Here is a 9,294-nt window from a genome sequence, read left to right as displayed (position 1 = left end):
AATTATAAATGTGGTATTTAAATTAGTGTATGGGGGGTTGCCTACAGCACTCTTGGTTCTAGAATATAGTGAGGAGATGGAAAGAAATATAGTGGAGGAGAAAGACAGATGTGAAATAACAGGATAATAACAGGTCAAGGGGATTCAGGTACATTGGCAGTGTTAAGGAAGAACAGGGACTGAATATATAAACCATGGAGTCAACAACTCTAAAATCATGGGATCCAAACTTTGACAACCCAATTTAAAAAGGTGTTTGTTAGGATATCAGGTTGGGGAGCTGGAGCGATAACGAAGCCGTAGGGCATTTGCCTTTCACGTGGCTGACCCAGGATGGACCGCAGTTAGATCCACTGGTGTCCCATAGAGTTCCCAAGCCAGGAGCGATTTCTTAGAGCATAGCCAGCCAGGAGTAACCCCTGAGCACCACCGGGAGTGGCCCAAAAACAAGCAAACAAAAAAATCAGGTATGGATGAGGGTTATGGTTTGGACTCTAGGAACACTGGTGGTAGGTTTGATGCTGAAACGTGTGTATAAAAATCAGTCATGAATAACTTTTTTTTTTAATATGGAACGTTTCACGAATTTGCTTGTCATCCTTGCACACAGGCCATGCTAATCTTCTCTGTATCATTCCAATTTTAGTATATGTGCTGCTGAAGCGAACACCATGAATAACTTTTTAAATAACAATACTTTACATATTTTTTTAAAGAGAACAGATGGCATGACAAATTATCTATGCTATATATGTACTATGGGATATAACTTTGCTATAAAATATAAAATAATGCAATTTGATGCTACATGGATAAAATGAAGGTGCCATGCTGAGTTAAGTTAGTAAGAAGGAGGACAACAGAAAACAATTTTTCTCATATATGGAATATAAAACATAGTGAGGGAATAAGAAAAATGATAACAGCAAGAGTACTACAAAATTAATCTACAGTACTGAGTGTTTCATGGCAGGAATTGGTAGAAATGAGAGTACAATTTTGAAGGGGAACCCTGTGACAATGATGAAGAGAAATAGACCCTCTAGTGAATGGTGCATTGTATGTATGAAACTGTATTATTAACAGGAATATAAATATAGGTAATTACAATAAAGTAAATATAAATATAAAAATACTCGTTACTTTGTAGATGATAACCTATAACTAAGTCTCCTACTTGTGTTCTCAGTCTGTCAATCAAAGCTGTTAACATCTGAATTTTAGTCTTTCCAAAACTATATTTTTTTGCCAAAAAAAAAAGTACAGTCACTTCACTTAACAACTCTCTTCTACTAGCACAAATAAACAACCCATTCATTTTACCAAGTGATTCAGCTCATTTCCTTAGGGTGTCTCTGAACTTGTTTCTCTCAGATGGTATACTTTAGATGTAAAATTCTTATGTAAATTTCTCATTTATTAATTTTAATTTTATTGAAACTATTGTGATTTACAAAGTCCTTCATAGTTGGGTTTCACAAATACAGTGAATCAGGACAATCTCACTGCCAGTGTCAATCTCCTTCCACCAATATTCCCCAAGCTGCCAATATAACAAGCTCATTTTAAGATTAGGTTGTTAAAGTTTGGGTCTCTTGCTTCCATTGTTGTTTCCTTTGGCTTGGATATTTAGTTCTGTCCTTTTTTTTAAATATTTTTTTTGGGGGGGCGGCACACCCGTTTGATGCTCAGGGATTACTCCTGGCTAAGCGCTCAGAAATTGCCTCTGGCTTGGGGGGACCATATGGGATGCCGGGGGATCGAACCGCTGTCCTTCCTTGGCTAGCGCTTGCAAGGCAGATACCTTACCTCTAGTGCCATCTCACTGGCCCCAGTTCTGTCCTTTTTTAACACTACCAATGCACCTTAGACCACTTGGCCTTTGGCTCCCATCTTTTCATATTTGTGTTTCTCCTCTGTCACTCAGTTTCTTTCCTTATACTCTCTATACTCTGGAGCCAATAGTATTTGAGACAACTACCACAATTGTGTTTCTTCATGCAGCTATTCTAAATATCACATGTAAGTGACATCATTCAGTATCTTTCTTCTTCTGACTTATTTTATTTAACATAATTTCTTCCAGTTCCATCCATTTTGTTGCAGATTGCATGATGGCATCATTCCTTTATGCAATATTCTATTGTATTTATTTACCACATCTCCATGATCCACTTGAGTGTTGTTGGACATAAGTCTTAGCTATTGTACTGAGTGCTGCATTGAATAGTGGTGTGCATACATTCTTTTGGATGAATGATTTTATGTCCTGAGGATAGATGTCCAAAAGAGAGATTGCTGGGTCATATGGTAGCTAAACTTTGAGTTAACTAAGAACCCTCCATATGATTTTCCATAGGGATTGAAACAGTGTATTGGAAAAGATCCCAACAGTGTATGAGAGTTTCTTTCTTACCACATTAGGAAGATTCCAGGCATTGTTTTCTGAATCACACCTAGAAATGATCAAGGCTTGCTCCTGGCTCTGTGTTCAGGAAACACTCTTGGTGGGGCTGAGAGAAATATTGAAGGCAAGAATACTATATGTTGTACTATCACTCAGGGCCCCCCTGACATTTCAGATTCAATCTATATATCAGTGTTTTTTTTATCTTTTCTTTAATGAATTACAAAGTTATTATGTTATTTCTGACTGAGTCTTAGACATGCAATATTTTAATGTTACTCCCATTACCAGTGTCTTTGTCCCTCCATCAATGTTCCCAGTTTTTCTCCAGCCACTCAGCCTGCATCTGTGACAGACACTTTATTCTTGTTTTTCTCCACCCTTTTTGACATTATTGTTTATAATAATGTTACTTATAGGGAATCATTCATATTACTTTACCTCCTTTCAAATCCAGTCCTTATCCAGAAAGGCCACTTCCATATACCATTGTCATAGTGGTCCTTTCTCAAACCTATCACTTCTCTCCTTTCCTTCAGTACAAGCTTGCCACTAAGTGAGAATTCTTCATTTGTATTGCCTTTTGGCATTAGTTCTTCCCTTACTATGTTTCTTGGGGATTTTGGTTTGTTTATTTGTTTTTCTTTTTGAACCATACCTGGTGGCATTAGGGAGTTACTCCAGGCTCTGTTCTCAGAAATCATTTCAGGCAGTCTCTGAGTGTAAGGTATCCCATCCCCCAACTTCCCCTATACCCTAAATTTTCTTTTGAGATGTTAATTACACCTAGATTACAGGGCTGTCCCCCCCACCCTGATGGGTGGAGATCTAGAGAATAAAGAAAAGAGTCTGGCTGGGGGGAAAAGCTGCAAGGAAGCATGGCAAACAGCAGGAAAAGAGACACAGACAGGACTCCGGAGAGAAAGATGAGATAGGCAGACATGGTGCAGAGTCTGAACATGGCAGATAAAAAGCCACGGGAGAATAAAGCAAGCTGACGCCAATGAAACTTTGAATTATTTCTCTGCTGTTACCTGCATTCATCAAATCTGCAGGCCAAAGGGCCTAGAGGCATTGTGCTGTCCTGAGAGAGGCTTCATCCAACATGTGGACTATAGACTTTATATTTTATAATTAAATCAGCAGCAGAGGACCATATGGGATGAATGAGATGGAACCCAAGTTTAGCTGCATGTGAGACAAATGCCCTACCCATTGTGTTATCACTCCAGCCCCAACTGTTTCTTTATATCCCACATACAGATCTTATCATTATGTGTTTGTCCTCTGATGTTTCTCTCATTATGGTATGCCTTCATCTTCCTCATGGTTAAGTAATATATCATTCTATACTTATATCAAAGCTTCTTTATCTTTTCTTGGCCACATATTTGTTCTTGGACACTTGGGTTGATTCTAGATTTTCATTATTGTGAATAGCATTGCAATTAATATAGGAATGCAGATGTGCATTGTGTATTGTGTTTTTGGGTCCTTAAGGTACATTATAAGTAATGGAACAGTTGAGCTGTTAAGAAGCTAAATTCTTAGTTTTTGAGGAATATCCTTATTGTCTACCTAAAAGACTGGACCTGTTGACAGTACTACCAGCAATTATTGAGAGTCTCTTTTCTCTGAGTCCATGTCAAAACTGATTGCTATTGTTCATTTGGTTGGGTGCCAATATTTCTGGTGTGAAGTAATATTTTACTGTTATCTTTATTTGTATTTCCTTGATGATTAGTGATATACCACACTTTTTCATATGCCTTTTGGCCATTTGTATTTCTTTTATGAAAAATTTTGTATTCTTCCCTTCTCCCTATTTTATGGTGGGGGTAGATTTTTTTTCTTGTAAATTTCTACCAGCGTTTTATATATTTGGGATATTAACTCTTTATCAAATTAGTGGTTGGCAAATAATTGCTCCCAGTCTGAGAACTTTCTTTTATTCTGGTCCTTGTTACCTTGAAGTGCAGAGAATCTTTGTAACTTATTGTAACTTAATCTTTTTTTACCTTTGAATTCTTTTTTTATGGTCAGTTGCATTTCATCTTAAAGATGCCTCTAGCTTCAATGTCATGGAGAATTCTGTCAACATGTTCTTCTATGTACCTTATGGATTCAGCTCTGATATCAAGTTTTTTAATTCATTTCTTTCACCTTTAAAATTTAGCTCAGCATCCAGCTCTGGATTACTTCAAAGGTGTATGGGATCCACACATAGTTAATCCCTTCCTTTACTGTGACTGGGTCTTTAGGCAGTAGAACTCTTTTTCCTTTATTATTTCCAATCCAGAGAGCAAGACTGAGGCTTTCTGGGCCCCAGGCCCTGTCTCACAGCAATTTCATGACATTTTTACTGCCCAGACATCATTCAGTTCACTGAATTTATGCAAATGTCACTGGGTGTTCTGTTCAAATCTCCTCCTCTAGTAGTTCTGTTTGACTAGCTTAGTCATGTTAAATCATGGTAGAAATCCAGAGACAGAGTGATAATACAGCGGTAAGACACTTGAACTTTCACATGACCAACACAGGAGAGACCCCAGTTCGAATCCCGGCATCACATATGGTACCCCAAGTCTGCCAAAGGCAATTTATGAGCACAGAGCCAGGAGTAACCCCTGAGCACTGCCCCCGCAAAAAAAAAAAAAAAAGAAAGAAAAGAAAGAAAGAAATTCAGAGTTTTATTAGCCCCCCGCCAAACCTCATAAGTTCCTACCATTTAAACATGAGATCTAGCTCTAACCAGATTATTTAGCTGAAATATCTTCAGGGATCATTGAAAATGGCTGGAAAGCAATAGAATGATAAGTAGCAGTCTGATATTTTGACCAGTTTATCTAAACATCACTAAGATCATCTTACAGATAAAGTTGCATCATTACCATTCTTGAAAGAATAAACACAATAAAAATACACAATGAATTTAAACTTAAAGAACAAGGGAAGTCCAGAGGAATTCAAGCCCACCAAAAACTTCAATGACATATGAAGAGGTTCCTAGAATCATAGTCTTTATAATGGTAGAAGAAATGAGGGAAGTAATGAAAGAAAAACTCAATCAATTCAAAGAAAAACTAAAGCAAAGTATTAACTAATTTTTAATTAAATTAAAAGTGATAAAAGATACAGTATTAAGTAGGAGCAATAGAATTCAAAATGCTGTACCAGTTTGAGAGGGGTCTGAGTGCAGAGAACTAGTATCCTACCCTAGCCTCAGTGTGTCTGTTTTCATAACAGAGGAGATACTTGTGTTTCTGGGGTCCAGGAGAAGGAGCGTTAATCCATACACACATATGCACACAGAGATGCATGCACACACTGGTACACAAATATACACATGTATACAGGTACACATGCACAGTATACAACAGCAAACAATTACATAGATGTGCACACATGTGCATGGTGTACTGGAAGGGTCCCCAATCCCAGTACTGGATGCAGGTGCAAAGGCTGGCCCAGGAGCCGAATTGCAGCTATCCCAAGGACAGATCCAGCAACCTCAGGTCATGATGCAGGACCCAAGTGGGAGGTACCTTAGGAATCAAGATCTATTCCTGTTCCATCCTCTTCCCCTTACCCCCGAACTGGGGCAGGAAAGTCAAACTCCATGTTCCACACAGCCTGTAATGTGGCCCCTGCCCCTTCCCAAGCCTCAGAGCTACTTTCCCTAGGGGCCTGGAACCACCGGAGGAAATCACAGGGAGTATAGGAGAGGAGGTAAAAAATGGGGAACTACCAAGGCTGGAAGCTGGAGGGACCAGAGGGTTGAGGGCTTGGGCAGCTGGAGGGTTGGGTTGAAAGCTGAGGTAGAGGGGGTGTGAATAGAGGGGTTGTGATCTTGGGATAGAGGAAACTGGGGTGTGGGGAGTGGCTGGGGTGTGGGTGTGGGACTGGGAGCTGAAGGATGGGGGCTGAGGTGGAGAGAACTGGGAATATAGGGGCTGGGGCCTGGCCTGAGATGGGGTGCTAGAAATAAAGAGTACTGGGGACTGAGCTGAGAGAGGGCAGGAGGTGTCTAAAAAGAAAATAAAAGACAAATAAAGGAATTCAAAATGTTGAAAGTCATTTAAGTGATCTTAAAGATAAAATACAAGACATTACCAAAAAATAAGAAGGGACAATAAAATAATTTATACAAAAATGAAATATAATAGAAGATGTTTAATGGACAGCCAAAGGAATAATCTCCAAATGATAGAAATCCCAGTAGAGGATAAAAATGAGAAAGGGGAAGGAAGACAAATGGACAAGGTAATAGCTATAAACTTTCTCAGTCTTTGGAGGCAGCATATGCACAGATTCCAGAGGCCCAAAGAGCACAAACAAATTACACTGAAATAGAACTGTCTAAAGAAATAAAAAAAGAACTGCATAAACACTATAAAAAATACTAACAACCAATGGTAAAGAGAAATATTTTTTGCAAGAAAGAGAAAAGCAAGGTATTATTTGCTCTTTCTCTGTAGTTGAGTTATATATGAACTATTTTCCTGATGATACAGGGCTTTCTTAGAGGTCAGAAATTACTGATTTATTTTGGAATTTCTCAAATATGTGTTAGACGCTTTCATTTGATGTACCTAATACATATATATGCTTTATATATTATATATGTGTGTATGTGTGTGTGTCCATCAATTACATAATGCAACAAGTGTTGACTTAGTATATTTGATTTTCACTCCAAGTATCTATCCAAATATTGTTGCCAGTATGGAACTACAATACAATTCCTGGAAATATTGGGAGTGAACTACTTTTCCATCAATGAGGTCTTTCTTCACCATCATGTTGCTAATTATCATTAAAACTATGAGCCATCAAGAAGCCTCCATGGATTTAATGATCAAATCTAGTACCATAATAATCAAAACCAGACACCAAAGAAGTGAAATACATGGGAGTATCTAGAAAAAGAGATAAGAGTTACCCATTTATAAATTTTGTTACTGATATTTTTATAAACCTTTTAAAAGAGTAATAATAGACTCAAATTTTCCTAAGATGATATTTAATTCTTCACCATATTTATTGTCAATCGCTGTGTAATAACATCACCCAAAACTTGGTGTCTTAGAATAATGTGCACTATCTTATACCGCCTGTAGTAGTCAGGAATCCAGGTGCAGCTTAGCTGGGTCAACTGGCTTTGGAGATTTTATTGGCAGTAATCAAAGAATCAGCCTGAGTTTCAGTCCTCTCAAGTCTCTCCTGGGTAAATAGCAGCTTCCAAGATTATTCAAATAGTTATTGGCACAGTTCAAGTTCTCACTAGTTGTTGGACTGAGAGTCTAAATTCCTATGATATTTGGCTTTAGCAGCATGCACAAGCAAGCAGTACCAGGGAGCTAGTACAAGTGGGACAAAAGTCATCATCTTTTTATAAATATATCTTGGAAGTAACACCCCATCCTTTCTGCCATATTCTATTCATTAAATTTAAGTCACTGTACCCAAGGGTTAGAGATGACACAAAGGCATAGAAACCAAGAGGTAGACATAATAAAGAGCCATTTCAGAACTTGTCCACCATAGTCATATTCAAGTATAAATTGAGTGCTTTTAGCATTGTTTACCAATTCCTATCACTTTATTATGTTGTTCAACACTAAAATCAAATACTTGCAACTGGTATCATACATGATGGAGACTTTACTATCACAAATTATAGTCAGACTGACATTTCTCTCGATCAACCAAGCCATGATGCCAAGGATCGCTTATGTGTTATTTCCCTTTAGGTTTTGCAGAACTTTAAATGTTTGGGTAAGTTATAGTTCTAACTAAAAACACATTAATTGTTCCAAATAGAAAATAGAATTATAGATAGACACTGCTAAAGCATAAATTATAATATCAATATCATTTTTATTAGGTTTTTATTCATGAGTAAAAATATGTCTTCTATTACACATAGCCTTTTACAAATTTTGACTACATGCATTGGGTTGCTTCTTACTCATAGCAAGAAGTTGAAAACTATGTAAATATAGCTATATACCTATTAAAAGAAAGACTTGATTATAAAAGTGTTTTTAGCAGAGAAATCAATGTTTCTGATGGAGGCAATTTTGTGTGCTTACTGTCTTCAACACAATAAAATAAAAATTAATTTTACTATGACTTAGGCCCCAAAAATAAAACAATGTTTCTTCCCTGCATTGCTTCCAAGAGAACCACACAATATATGCCCTACCTCCTCATATTGGCTATGCTCACTCATAGCCAAATGTAACAGCCTGTCTGAGCTCCTACAGTTGCCAGCATCCAATTCCTGTACCACCTGCAAAAGTTTTCTTATGGTAAGTCCTGCTGCATAAAAATAAATGTGTCAGAATATAAGGAACTTAGTTCTGGAATATTAAGTTCTGAAATACTTTGAGTCATCTAATGGAAGATCTTTTAAAAAAATAATCGTTTTAATAAATTAATTTACTTCACAGATTAATCCTTCCATTATTTCAACCTAACTAGAGTAATTTTTGTTTAATGATATATTAATTTTGAATATATTTTTTTTTCTTGTATCACACACACAACATTCTTCTTATTTAATCTGAACTACAGGCTTGTTGCCTAACAAGCAAAATGTCTTACCCAGAAATTTCTTGTTTTCAATGATTCATGAAGAATTTAAGTTGTTGCTGATTGCATTATAAAATATATAAATAAACCATTGAAATAATAAAAGGATAAGAAAGGAACAGCTGCATTTATCCAACCTTGTTATAACAGTTGTGACATGAGACTCTGCTGCTTGATTAAGTATTGTTAGTTTTCCTTTTGGTTGGCCTCTCTCTGCTCTCTGAATAACTCTGACCCATTCCCGGGACAGGTAAAATTGAAAAAGTCTTTTTATTTCCATAGGCTTAAGT

The 9,294-nt window shown here is 37.1% G+C and overlaps 1 non-coding gene across 1 annotated transcript; it reads right to left on the bottom strand.

The window, feature by feature from the left end:
* Positions 1-563: 563 nt before the first annotated feature.
* On the bottom strand, positions 564-670 carry LOC126023622 (U6 spliceosomal RNA). Its single transcript, XR_007500730.1, has one exon. It is a non-coding gene; the product is annotated as a U6 spliceosomal RNA (small nuclear RNA).
* Between the last annotated feature and the right edge of the window lie 8,624 nt (positions 671-9,294).

Source organism: Suncus etruscus, chromosome 11, assembly GCF_024139225.1.
Source record: "Suncus etruscus isolate mSunEtr1 chromosome 11, mSunEtr1.pri.cur, whole genome shotgun sequence".
NCBI classification, from domain to species: domain Eukaryota; kingdom Metazoa; phylum Chordata; class Mammalia; order Eulipotyphla; family Soricidae; genus Suncus; species Suncus etruscus.
The sequence above is the reverse complement of the archived record's forward strand: the minus strand, read 5'-3'. Positions and strand labels throughout refer to the sequence as shown.